This window comes from Eriocheir sinensis, chromosome 10, assembly GCF_024679095.1.
Source record: "Eriocheir sinensis breed Jianghai 21 chromosome 10, ASM2467909v1, whole genome shotgun sequence".
NCBI classification, from domain to species: Eukaryota; Metazoa; Arthropoda; class Malacostraca; order Decapoda; family Varunidae; genus Eriocheir; species Eriocheir sinensis.
The window spans coordinates 18,974,110-18,989,109 of NC_066518.1; positions in this window are offsets into that span (position 1 = coordinate 18,974,110).

The following is a 15,000-nucleotide window of genomic DNA, read 5'->3' on the forward strand; positions in this document are numbered from 1 at the left end:
GAGAGAGAGAGAGAGAGAGAGAGAGAGAGAGAGAGAGAGAGAGAGAGAGAGAGAGAGAGAGAGAGAGAGAGAGAGAGAGAGAGAGAGAGAGAGAGAGAGAGAGAGAGAGAGAGAGAGAGAGAGAGAGAGAGAGAGAGAGAGAGAGAGAGAGAGAGAGAGAGAGAGAGAGAGAGAGAGAGAGAGAGAGAGAGAGAGAGAGAGAGAGAGAGAGAGAGAGAGAGAGAGAGAGAGAGAGAGAGAGAGAGAGAGAGAGAGAGAGAGAGAGAGAGAGAGAGAGAGAGAGAGAGAGAGAGAGAGAGAGAGAGAGAGAGAGAGAGAGAGAGAGAGAGAGAGAGAGAGAGAGAGAGAGAGAGAGAGAGAGAGAGAGAGAGAGAGAGAGAGAGAGAGAGAGAGAGAGAGAGAGAGAGAGAGAGAGAGAGAGAGAGAGAGAGAGAGAGAGAGAGAGAGAGAGAGAGAGAGAGAGAGAGAGAGAGAGAGAGAGAGAGAGAGAGAGAGAGAGAGAGAGAGAGAGAGAGAGAGAGAGAGAGAGAGAGAGAGAGAGAGAGAGAGAGAGAGAGAGAGAGAGAGAGAGAGAGAGAGAGAGAGAGAGAGAGAGAGAGAGAGAGAGAGAGAGAGAGAGAGAGAGAGAGAGAGAGAGAGAGAGAGAGAGAGAGAGAGAGAGAGAGAGAGAGAGAGAGAGAGAGAGAGAGAGAGAGAGAGAGAGAGAGAGAGAGAGAGAGAGAGAGAGAGAGAGAGAGAGAGAGAGAGTGTTACGAGAGGAGTAAAGTGAACAGTATATTGAGAAATATGAATACTGAAGAGGAGGAAAAGATAGAGGAAGAAGTAGGTGAAATAACTAGATTGGAAAGATATGAGGAAGGAAAAAAACAGACCCCTAAAGATAAAGCTAAGGTCCCAAATGGCAACAGAAACTATACTAAATAGGTCATGGAAACTAAACAACTCTGATATATATGTGATGAGAAATATGTCATAGGATGAAAGAATGAACGCTAAGGAAATGATAAATGAAGCGAAAAAGAGAAATGATGAGAGACCAGAAGAAGAAAAGAAGAAATTTGTTTGGAGAATGAAGAACGAAAAACTGATGAAGTGGAGGATAGGAGGCGAAAGGAGGGAGTAAGGGTGTTGATAGAAAGAGGGGAAAAAAGGGAGAAGGGAAGAAAGGTTTAAAGATTGCGTACACAAACATAGATGGTCTTGTATCAAAGAAAACTGAGCTAACTGATTATTTAAGGGAGAGTGATCCAGATATTATACGCATAGTTGAAACAAAGCTTGTAAAAGAACTGGAACTTGTGCTGGAGGGAATGGGATCCAGACATTATATGTATAGTTGAAACAAAACTTGGAAAGGAATTGGAACTCGTACTGGATGGAAAGAGCAAGTACAACATTTGGAGAAAAGATAGGAAAGGAGGAAAGGGAGGAGGTGATGATAATGACGAAACAAAACTTGAAAGTGACTGAAGTGAGATATGGAAATGACAGTGTGGAGGTGATGGCTGTGCAGGTACTGGTAAAAGGTGGAGAGAATAACATAATAACTGCCTAAGTCCCCCTAAAACCAAAAGTTGGAGTGAAGTAAGATATAACGCTATGCTGGAAAATACAATACGGGCAACGACAGATGAAATAAAAAAAAATAAAAAAAGGTAATATTAACAGGAGACTTCAATTGCAAAGAAATGAAATGGGAAGATTTAGTGACGGAGGGTGGTGAAAATACTTGGGGAAGTAAACTACTGAAGCTGGCAACAGATAATTTGATGACGCAGTAGGTGCAAGGAGAAACAAGTTGAGAGGCGATGACGAGCCATCAAGAACCATCTGGGTATGCGGGTGAAGTGTTTTCACCTCAGGGAACTAGACGTCCCTGCCCTGCAGAGTCTCAGGTCACCCTTGTACAAGGTGTAATACCTGATCTGTCTCCCGTGCCAGGGTCACGGTGAAGCCTCTGGGCAGCAGCAGTGGTGGATTGGACTGCAGGCAGAGGATCTCTTTATGAGACATTGGCTGGAGTTCCAGGGTCCTAGTCAGCTGGACCGTGTCTAATTATTTAGGCCTGCGGTGTAGAGGAGTGTGGCGATCTCTACACTAAAAAGCCTCCCTGGGAACCAGTTGTCGGTGTGAGCTCCCCGTCCCTCCCCTCTATCGACGGTACTCCCATCCCTATTCTGCATAACAGCTGGTTCTTGTTTTCTCCTGAAATTAAGAGATGTCTTCCGTGGGCCATTTGAGGTTGTACCTCCCGGCTTATAGGTGGAGTTTCTGAGGGTTTTTCTTATACTCAAGGAATATTTCAGCTTTTTGGTCTCTCAGGAAGGGCGTCTGATACTCTCTAGAGTTGGTGGAGAACTTCTGGTGACAGGTGCAACTGGCCAGGCCTCGAAAGGGTCGCAGAGTTGGGTTAGACGTTTCGGAAAGTGGGAACAAATTGCTGGTTCCTCTCCTCCCTTGCCAGCTCTGCTCTGCGTGACTACGCCGGCCCCGTTCTATGGGACAAAACTTCGAGGACAATAGCTGAAAAGCGCCGGGTTGTGAAAGTCTCTCTCGTGACCGAGGCTCAGGACAAGCGATTGGTCTTTGAGGCGTTTTCAAGACTCTGTGGGAGCGAACTCCCAGTGTTGGAGGCATATAACACAGCAGTATCTAATTTCCATGCACAATTTTTATCCGATTCAATTTATGGTCACAATTTAAGTTATTTCGAAAGCGCTTTTAATATTTGCCCAAACTGTTAGCTCGCTTAAATTTCAAACAATGCCTTCGAACCTTAAGTGTGACGTCTGTCCCAGACGATTTGCAGCTCAGTACTTCCAGCTGAGTAGAACTTGCTGCCTCTGCGTTCAAAGATTACAACTTCAGAAGGCTGTGACTGAATGGAAAGTCAAACATAATGATCTTGAAAAGAAATTCAAAGCCCTTCAGGAATTTGTTGCAAGCAATGTGGCATTGACTCCACCATCGATGGTGGAGAGGCCCTCCACCGAGACTGTGTCCTCTCCAGACGAATCTCCTGCTTCACGGGAGGACGTGTTACCTGCCTCACAGGTTGACTCTCAGCCTGCCTCACAGGCTAACCCCCAGCCTGCCTCACAGGCTAACCCCCAGCCTGCCTCACAGGCTAACCCCCAGCCTGCCTCACAGGACAACCGCCAGTCTGCCTCACAGGCTAACCCCCAGCCTGCCTCACAGGCTAACCCCCATCCTGCCTCACAGGCTAACCCCCAGCCTGCTTCACAGGACAACCGCCAGTCTGCCTCACAGGCTGACCCCCAGCCTGCCTCAAGGGTTAACCCCCAGCCTGCCTCACAGGCTAACCCCCAGCCTGCCTCACAGGACAACCGTCAGTCTGCCTCACAGGCTGACCCCCAGCCTGCCTCACAGGCTAACCCCCAGCCTGCTTCACAGGCTAACTCCCAGCCTGCCTCACAGGACAACTTCCAGCCTGCCCCACTTAACGCTTATCTTCCTGCTTCACAGGATGTCGGGTTCCAACCTGTAAGGAATGGAGCCAAACCGAAGCAGGCAACCAAGGATTTACTGACCCCCACTACCTTCAATAGGTTCCAGGTGCTGGCAGACACCATGGAGGAGGAGTTTGAGACTCGCCTAGTTGGGGACTCCATGGTGCGTGGCCAGCTGGTTGAGTTCTGTGGTCGTTCATCAAACGGCCGCAGAAAACGTCACTGCTATCCAGGTGCCAGACTGGACGATATCACCGCAGCGTGCGATGATGTCACGAGAAATGCCGACCGAAACACCCTCTTTGTCATTCACGCGGGGACAAATGACGTAAAGACAACCCGTTCTGAGGAACTGCTTGAGAAATACCGCCGCATGATCAAGCAGTATAAACGTAAAACGGATGCCAGTAGCATCATAATCTCAGGAATCTTCCCGAGGGTCGGTGCCGAATCTAGCTTTTACAGTAAGGCCTTCAGCACAAACAACAGACTTAAGTCCCTTTGCTCACAAGAAAACGTCCAGTTCGCTAACTTGTGGAACAGTTTTTACTACGATTCAGACTTGTTCCTTGCTGATGGCATCCACTTAAACCCTGTTGGAGCAGCCCGTTTCGGGAGGCTGCTCTGTGACCAAGTGGCTCTTCGAAAGCCAAAAAACGCAGAGGCGAGAACACCAGCAGCACCACCGTAAGGGAGCACTCAACCCGCGAAACCCCCGACTCGAATCACATTAAAGCTTGCTATGTAAACGCTCGCAGCCTACGTAACAAATTTGAAGACTTAGAAGTCCTCGCAGCTACAAATCATTATCACATCATCGGAGTCACAGAATCTTGGATAGACACTTCAAATAGAGATTTCATTGCGGAATATAGATTACCGGGTTATACTATGTTTAGTCATGAAAGAGAGAATAACAGGGTGGAGACGTTATCTTTTATATCCACAACTCTCTCCATCCAGTATCCGAGAAAACAGATATTATAACCAATGTAGACACGGTCTTCATTGAAATGAAAAATAAATCTCGTAAAATAGTAATTGGACTTATCTACAGACCGCCAAGGCAGACTCTTGATATCGACCACGCATTAAGTGAATTATTATTAGAAACAAGAAGCAATTGTTGTTGGGGACTTTAACTTGCCAGTGAAAAGATGGGGTGAACCGTTGAACTGTCATACAGGGCTCGACCTGTACACAAATTTACTTGAAAGTGATTTACATCAACACGTTCAAGAACCGACTCGGGGAAATAATATACTTGACCTTATCTTTTCAAAGACAGCTGATCTAGTTAACGAAGTAAATGTTGGTCAAATTTTTAGCTCTAGCGATCACCGAACAATCACATTCAGCATCAATATGAAAGAAAGTAAAGTAACTCCTAGTAAAGAAAAGGTGCCTGATTATCAGAGAGCGAATTTCGTAAGACTCCGATCAATTCTAAATAATTCTGACTGGACTGAAATCTCGGCGGAAACAGATATTGATAACTCTTGGGGGGCCTTCACCACAATATTCAACAATGCCATAAGCATATGCGTACCCTATCGTAACAGACGTTCAGCTTTTAAGAAGAAACCCAAATGGTGGAATAACGAAATTCAAAATAGCCTATCTCTTAAAAAACGCGTATACAGTAGATACATATCAACTCAGAGTGAGGCTGACAAACTAGAGTTGGACAGAATTCGCCACGAAACCAAGAAATTAATAAAACGAAGCAAGAAAAATCTTGAAGAATATATAGCGGAAACGAGTAAATCTAATCCTAAAGAATTTTTTAGCTATGTAAATAATAAAAAGTCACTCACTTGTGGTATCGGACCGCTTATTAATGATAATGGTAACCACACGAACGATGAAAATGAAATGGCTACAATCCTAAATAACTTTTTCGCATGCGTATTTACCGACGAAGATTGTTTATCACCTCAACCGCCGGAGGTTAGAAGGACCGAAAAGATGTTAAGTGGCGTGCTCATCGTAGAAAGTGACATTTTACGCACAATTGCAAAAATTAAAGTATGCAAAGCTCCTGGTCCAGACAAAATTACCCCTAGGGTCTTAAAAGAAATCAAACATCAAATTTGTAAACCGCTCTCCATCATATTCAATAAATCTTTAACAGCTGGAAAAGTTCCGTCGGACTGGAAACTAGCAAATGTCACACCAATTTTCAAAAAGGGGGACAAGTCTCATCCAGGAAACTATCGACCAATTAGCTTGACATCGATTGTTTGTAAGTTAATGGAGACTATCATTCGCGACAATATGGTGAAATTCTTCGAAGAAAATAATATAATAAATAATTCGCAACATGGCTTCCGTAGTAAACGTTCGTGTTTAACTAACTTACTTGATTTTTTTCATTATATTTTTGAGGAGTTCGATGAAAGCAGATCAGTAGATATCATATATCTGGATTTTCAAGAGGCATTTGATAAGGTCCCCCACCAACGATTGCTCAGCAAACTATTGGCGCACGGTATCTCGGGTAACATTCACAATTGGCTTGTGGACTGGCTCTCTGAGCAGAAACAGAGAGTAGTTCTAAACGGTGTTACATCTAACTGGCTCGATGTCAGAAGCGGCGTACATCAAGGATCAGTGCTTGGCCCCATGCTCTTCTTAATTTATGTTAATGATATCGATGATGGACTCACTTGCAAAGTATCAAAATTTGCTGATGACACAAAAATTGCTAGTAAAGTAACTGCAACACTCGACGAAGAAGCTTTACAATCAGATCTAGATCGACTTGCACGTTGGGCCAATCAATGGCAAATGAAATTTAACGTTGACAAATGTAAAGGGTTGCACATCGGAAAAAATAACAATCGCGTTCGGTACGTAATGAATGGCCAACAACTTTCAGCAGTAAGCAAAGAAAAGGATCTTGGAATCACTATATCAAGCGATTTAAATCCCAGTCAGCATTGTTCAGAGGTAGTTAAAACTGCAAACAAATTGGTTGGCTTCATCGGACGAGTCTTTAATAATAAATCGGAAAAAGTAATATTAAAACTGTATAATTCGTTGGTTCGACCCCGTCTAGAGTACTGTGTACAGTTTTGGTGTCCCTATTACAGAAAAGACATAAAAAAGTTGGAACGGGTTCAACGAAGAGTAACAAAGATGATTCCTAGGTTGAGAAATTTATCATATGAACAAAGGCTTAAAGAAGTAAATTTATTCAGCCTATCAAAACGAAGAATGCGAGGCGATCTTATAGAAGTGTTTAAAATGTTTAAAGGATTCAGTGATATTAATGCGGAAGATTACTTTACAATTGATCGATCAAATAGAACAAGAAGAAATCACAATTTGAAGATAAGTGGTAAAAGATTCTCGTCGCACGAAGCTAAACACTTCTTCTTCAATCGAGTTGTTAATGTTTGGAACTCTCTACCCTGTGATGTCGTTGATAGTACAACAGTTACGGCCTTCAAGAATAGATTAGACAAGTATTTTGAATCCAACCAACAACTAAGATTTTACTCATTGTCGTAATAACGTCAAGTTCTTTCGAATACTGGTGTCCTTGTCCGCTTTTATCGCCCGGTTAGTGGTAGCAGTAATGGTAGTTCTTTCCTCTTTCCTACATAATTTCCATGCAGTTATTCCATGCTGCATGGTTCTTTTTCCTTTCCTGCCAGCTTTGGCTGGAGGGATGGGGGGTGGGGAGGAGCCTTCGCCTTTGCTGTCCTTCATCTTCCACCTTTGATTAGATAGTTAGTGCAGCGTGTCACAAACAGCCTCGTAAGGACCAGCAGGTCAGCTGTTGTTTGTTCTTCCTTTGTGTTCCTTTGTGTTCCTTTGAGACGACCTAATTTTCACACAAAAAAACGTGGAGTTGGATGAAGGAGTCAGTCATGAGTGCCCCTTAGGAAAGAGTGCCCATGAACTATTTGAGATGAAAACTTTGGAAGGATGTGAAATATATCGAGAAGAGGCTTATAAGGAGAAAAAGGAAAAACTACGCTAAGGCAGATTACGTTGGACTCGAGACTTTCTTCGGTGGGGTAGACTGGACTGATATGAAGAGGAGTACTAATATTCAAGAGAAATATGACACTTTTATGAATATTTACAACAGAGGAATAGAGATATATGTTCCATTCTACACAGTAAAAACTAAAGGAGAGAAAACATGGTTTAGATGGAGGTGTGAGACAGCAAGAAGAAATAGAAATAAGGCATGGAGGAATTTAAAGAAAAGACCAAATAAGAACAATAGGGACAAATATAAAAAAGCAAGAAATGATTATGTGAAAATAAAGAGAGAGGAGGAAGCTAAATTTGAAAGAAGAATAGTTTTTAAATGTAAAGAAGAACCAAAAATGTTTTATAAATTCGTAAACGGAAAGTTAAGAAGAAATAAAGGAGTGGAAAGGCTAAAGGAAAAAAAAGCAATCTACGAAAAGGACAAAGAAATTGCAGAAATATTAAATAGAAATTTTCATAAAATGTTTACGGAAGAAACAGACTTTGACTGGGGTCTCGAAAATTGCAATGAGAGGAAACAGTCATGTAAAGGTTGATAAAGGAGAACTGATACAGCTGATGAAAACCTTAGATGGAAGGAAAGCTATGGGACCGGATGAAATCTCGGGACAAGTGCTAAAAGTGTGTAGAATTGAATTATTGGAGTCACTTTATGACATAATAACATGCTCTATAAATACACGAAAAGTGCCCTTAGAATGGAAAAGAGCGAACATTGTATCAATTTATAAAGGTGAAGATAAAACTGAACCACTAAATTATAGACCAGTTTCTTTGACAAGTGTAATGTGCAAGATTTGTGAAAGTATAATAAAAAAAACAATGGGTCGAACATTTAGAAAAGGAAAACATGATAAATGAAGGACAGTTTGGATTTAGAAAAGGGAAATCGTGTGTCACTAACTTACTCTGTTTCTACTCATGAGCAATAGACGTGGTGCAAGAGAGAGAAGAATGGGCTGATTGTGTAGTATATCTCGATTTGAAAAAAAGCTTTTGACAAGGTTCCGCACAAAAGGTTAATCTGGAAACTACAGCAGTGGAAAGGAATGGGCGGAAAGATTATCGAGTGGTTGAAGGATTACTTAACGGAAAGAGAAATGAGGACGGTGATTAGAGAGTGGTCGCCTCACAAAAAAAAAAGGATATCAGAAAGCTGGAAAGGATACAGAGAACTGCATCTAAAATGGTCCCAGAACTCTCGAATATGACGTATGAAGACAGACTGAAGAAGATGGATTTGACGACACTGGAACAAAGAAGGGAGAGAGGAGATCTGATCACGCTGTATAAGTTGGTAAATAAGTTTGATGAGGTGGATAGAGATGATCTCTTCTTAACTGCGAGAACGCAAGGGCTGAGAGAAACATAGAAAGAAACTTAATAAAGGAACCTGTTTGAGTGACTTAAAAAGTATAGTTTTCTACATAGAAGTGTTAACACATGGAACAGCTTGTAGGAAGAGGTGGTGGAGGCGAGCAGTGTCCAACAAATAAAGGAAAGGCTGGATAAATGTAGATATGGAGACGGGACTATTAGAGGTTAGCTCGGGCCCGGTAGACTACAAATAGGTAAATACAAATGTAAATACACACACACACACACACACACACACACACACACACACACACACACACACACACACACACACACACACACACACACACACACACACCATCTCAACATGAAAATGAAACACTGAAAGCACTGAAGGGATAAAAAGTTCCTGTAGAGACTCATAAGACTCATAAGCGTCCTGTGCCTCGCCCAGTAACACCTTAAATATCCTTCCATTTAGTGAGTCTCTTTTGGGGCTCACAGTACCCAGGTAGAGAGAGGCCAGTGTGTGGGGAGGCGACGAATTTGGGCAAACCATCAACCACAGTGACAGTCAACGAGATACAACCCTGACAAATTTCATAACTCACCTAAAGAAGCAGCCTCCTTAGTCGGACAGGGAGTCATGCATCTGCAAAAGAGAACAATAACCTTTGAGTGACCGAAACGCTTCCCCACAAAAAAGGTACCATATTAATTGTGTAAAGTGTCGTACCAAAACCACAAACATCCCACGGTCATTCAAGGGGCATGCAAAATTAATGACTATCATTTGAGAGGAGGTAAAAGAGGGACAACCTCCCGGACGGCCAGCCTCGGAACGCCTGAGAGCCTGTGCGAACGCCAGCAGCCTCTCCTCCCCTGAGGCAGGAACATCATGGAGTCAGCGGGCAGCCGAAGGAGCCCCACTGTCCGCCACATCTTTAATATTCAGTCCAGCGCCGTAGACAATATGGGCGAGCGGCAAGCCTCGTCAGCGCCCCAGTTTGATTAATTACCCACATAAAGTCAATAACCCGTGCGTGCCGCGTCCCGCTGATTCGTCTGAAAGGCCTTTCGTAAAGGGGACAAAAACCGAGCCCTCGCCGCCACGCTCGTTAAGGGAGACTGTAGGCCTGCGGTGAGCCGCCCCGCAGGTGCTTGGAGGCCGCGCCGGCGATTTACTTGGCTCCTCGCGGGCGGCGGCACGGCGGCGGCGGTGGCATGTGCTCCGCCACGCACGGAACAATGACTGCCGTTAATGGGCCACGGAGCTGATGAACGAGTCGATTCAGGCAACGTTAGGGCGTCAGTCCAAGTAATTACAAAACACAGGCTCGTGGAGGCCGCCATGACGGTGTAAAGCTGCTCGCCTCGCACCATGATTTAAGACTCCATTTTCAGAACCACCCTTTCTTTGAACATATAAAAAGTAAATTTACAGGTAAAATATTAATTAGTTGCTTATATATATATATATATATATATATATATATATATATATATATATATATATATATATATATATATATATATATATATATTGATAATTTATCATTGATCAAGTTTTCATGGCGAAGGAGGCAGGTCAAGGGCAAAACGGTCTATAAAAATCCGTAACATGCTGCTCACACAGAGAGAAGATAGATCTGAAAAAGTGATCCATAGCTGTTGGGTTGAAAGAGTTTAAGTTGTAAAAGGAGAAAATACAGACGAAGGAAGGCTGTTCCAGAGCTGAGAAAGGGATTGAATAAAAATATACTATAATATATACCGGTACAGTTAAATCTTGGATTAGTAAGATGGGCAGAATATGGACAAATATAAGCAAAAATTCGTGTGAAGCGAGGCCGCGGGAGTGACGGTGACGTGCAGTTTGCATATTTAAAAAAAGCGCTTAGCATGAAAATAACGATGAAATATAGTGAGGTATAAGTAACAATTGCCCAGACTTGAAAGGGCAGAAGACAGTCGATACACGAAGGGGAGGTGATGAGATGATTTATATCTGCATCTATCAGTCAGTCCATCTACCTATCACTCTATCTACCTATCTCTCTATATCTATCTATCCATATTTATAACAAACTTTTCTAGAGTTTGTGCGTTGGCGTTGCACCGCTCCAGGTGTATGTAAACCCCCGGGCCAACTAGCACAGGTCCGAGGAGGCTTCACCAGGGAACACTCACCTCTTACGACGCACCAAGTCATCTAGTTGAGCCAACACCCATCCAACTAATTTTTCAAAGCCTTTGTTGGGTGCACGAATGTTAGGGTGGAAAGAAAGATGCGCTTGTCAGAGTAACAGTGAGGCCAACTGACAGACCCACGTGATAAATTGTGAACGTTATCGCACAGCATGGATAGGAAATACACATCACTGAAATTAAACAACCCACAATCAGAAGACTCCAGAGAGAAGAAAACGAGATAATTATTTGTATATCCTGCAAAGTGATGAAGGTGAACCCAATGTCAGGCCTCCACGCAGCATGCGAGGGCAAAAAGCTCCAGCAGGAAGAATCTCCAATAAGCTCCAGCGAAGGAAAGGTGGACCTGGATCCGAATCCTTAATGTGTCACTTCGTGGCGTGACAACAGCAGATACACGGTGAAGGTAATTAAATAAAATTCTCACTATTAGATATGCATATTTGCTGTACCTCGTAATTCTAAAGTAAAAGATTGTGTACAGTATCCACTTGAATTTTCCCCCTCCACTGAACACATTAATTTTCAGAAGGCCAAGTGTGTGCAGCTATAGTGAGGGGAAGCAATATCAGTTAGTAGGTATATATATATATATATATATATATATATATATATATATATATATATATATATATATATATATATATATATATATGTATATATATATATATATATATATATATATATATATATATATATATATATATATATATATATATATATTTTTTTTTTTTTTTTTTTTGCCTATGGCGCCAGTAGGCTTTCTTCATAGGGCCTGATGGTCGGCCCCAGCCCGTTGTGGCGCCATCTTGCATTGGTTCATGCTGCCCCCCGGAGCTCATCTTTGATCCTAGAATATAAAGTCCGGGTTGATAGGTGGTCTTCTGGACCTTAAGCCACTCGGCAGTGACTGAAAAATCCCAGCTTGTGGCACCGGGCGGGGCGCGAACCCGCGTCGTCCTGAACGTGGCACCGTCACGCTATTCACTCAGCCACCGCCTCCCCATATATATATATATATATATACATATATATATATATATATATATATATATATATATATATATATATATATATATATATATATGTATATATATATATATATATATATATATATATATATATATATATATATATATATATATATATATATATATATATATATATATATATATATATATATATATATATATATATATATATATATATATATATATATATATATATATATATATATATATATATATATATATATATATATATATATATATATATATATATATATATCATGCGCGGGGCACATGCAGTAGGTTTAGCAGCGTATTACCCGCCCCGGCAGTGTCAGCAGCCCTGGGTCCGACACATTAGTGGTGTTTCAAGATGTCTTCACTAATAATAATGCCCGCGCGTCTATCTGGATGTTTGGGAGATTGATGAGATACTTCGCCCGAAAAGAACAATTCCGCATATTTTTCCACCTCGTTATCTATTTTTTTTTTTTACAGGAAAATAGCTCACTGTATGTTTGGTCAGCCGACGGGCACATACATTCCACACACCGATCAGTATTGAATCGAGTCTTAGTACGTGATGCTCTTTTCCGGTCTGGCGTGAAGCCCGTGCGAGATGTTTGCAGAGCCAACAAGCGGTTGATAATCACAAGAAATCCTTTTCAGCTTCACAATATGCTGGAACAGATTACTCGAGGCATCTTGTCTTTGGAAACGCGGAAATTCACAGGGGATGAGGACATGTAAAATATTTTCAGTTGTATGTTTGAGATGAAGTTGACTGTTCTTACATGGTAAGTAACGAATCTTCCATGTCTGTATTAATGTTACAAAGTGTCGTGAAGTGGCGTGGCCTGAGAAAGTTACATTTCCAATACAATGCATCTCATCCTTAACTGGAACTATCTTTCCCAACATATTTTCATTATTGTCTTAAACTCACACAATAAAATTAACTGAATTGAAACAAATGAAACATACTGTTAATGATGAAAAAAAAAAAAAGTTACGCAAAGCAGCAACAGCATCGCCTTTGAATTTACACGACAGTCGCAACTAATCCGCATATAAAGCTAAGGCTCGTGTCTTATAACTTTACAAAATTATCTGCGTTAAAAGCTCAGGCCCATTTGTTTCGCGACTCATGCACGCTATCAGATGGATAAAAATTCTTTGCTAAGTAAATATTATATTTCTTTACTATTGGAATGCAGTATATAAAAACAAAGCAAAAGTGTGTGACAACCAGGGGATATGGTTCCATATGTTGTAAGCAATAAATAGTGGTGTAGTTATTAACAACACCTACCTTTTAACCGGCCTAAATTCTGACACCTGCAAAGCTGTCGTCCACCACTTTACCAAAGTTGACGGACATATATACACTCTAGCCCTCGCCACACTGAGCGCTTGTCTCAGCACTTCCTTCCTTCTATGTCACCGTTGAGTATGGTGGACTCGAACCATGGCATTTAGATTTATGGCTACAGGCGAGATACATTATAGCATGGAGGCACAGTCATGTTAGGGTGGCTACGGAACTGGCTGTTGCAGGACTCTTGCGTTCAGGAATAGATCGTGAGTATCCTGGAATAGTTTTACACAGTCATATTATTCGAGAATTATTAGAAGAACTAGTAACTAAGAGTCTAAAACTGTCATCAAGAAATAATAAAAATAATCAAAGATGACTTTTCGAACTGGTATAAAAATCATACTGACTTCAAGAAACATGGGGAAAGCTGATGTCTGACGGAGGTGGTTCTGCAGTTCTTAGGTTGCTGCATCTATACTTACTCCTCACATGTCCAGACTTTTCATTCATTCCACGCCCGGAGAATGCCAGGGATGAGCTGTTATATTTTTTATAGCCTAGGTGGGCAGCCCCATACAAAAGCTTTTGAATTTTGTCGTTGTGAGATACCCTGTTAAGAGTTGGTTTAATGAAGCAACGTTCTGCCACGACCACAGAGTTGCAGTGGCGAGTGACAGTAAAAGCTAGGAGATATGCTATAGCTGCGCGTGGCGGCGGTGCTCATTTCCGTCCCGTTGGCCCTTTGAGGCTGTGGTGGGAGAGAACCCATTAACCCGACACAGGGCCAGTGCAACATCCGGGTTATCACAATTTACCTTTCCCATGTTTACTCAGGTACCAATTTATCGACCATACACGAAAGGAGGCATTAACAGCAGACTGGGCTGCACGCTGACTGCCCAGGCCGGGATTCTAACTCAGGCCCGCAGTTTCGTTGTTAGGGAGGCTAACCACTACACCGTGGAGGCGCGAGAGTGACAGTGGCTCCTGAATAATTCTAAATTCACCTCCTGGCTGCAGAAGGAGAATTTCCTCAGCAGCGAATTGCCAGTGATTGAGTTTGGTCGTCTGCTTTTTGATGTCATCATCTGTCATTTCCTGGTTTATGACATGGTCGAAGTGTGTAAATCTACCCATGTATGTAGGTGCAGACCCGTTGAGCCAAACTGACGGCAGGTGGCTCACGTCAGTGTGCCGATGGTGCTACCAGGCCTCTCCTTAATGATGTTGGCGGCGGATCGTGTACGGTGTGTTTTGATGCGTTGTTCTCCGCCGTCTCTCAGGCCTGAGGGTGTACGTGGCGAGAGTATGGAGTCCTTGCAACTGAGAACAAGGCCGCCTGTGACATCTATGATACCACATAAAGTTTCCACAGTCGCTCATTCCAGTGAAGAAACCGTAAGGGAGCACGAACACTTGGGTGGCCTGTGAACCCTATGCCTTGGGCTTGGCTCGAACCTGGACGCCGCCGCACAACGGAGGCGCCCACAAAACAGGCAAGCAAATAAACCAGTTTTGCCATTTTTTATGCAGCGCAGGTAAGCCATTTGATATTTTTTGTGGCTTTTAGTGGAGAGGCTGTTGTAGCACACACTGACTCATCGTGCCTCGCTTCTTTGTGGTTTCCTGTGCCAGATTCTGTACGCTATTATACCTTGTCAGACTC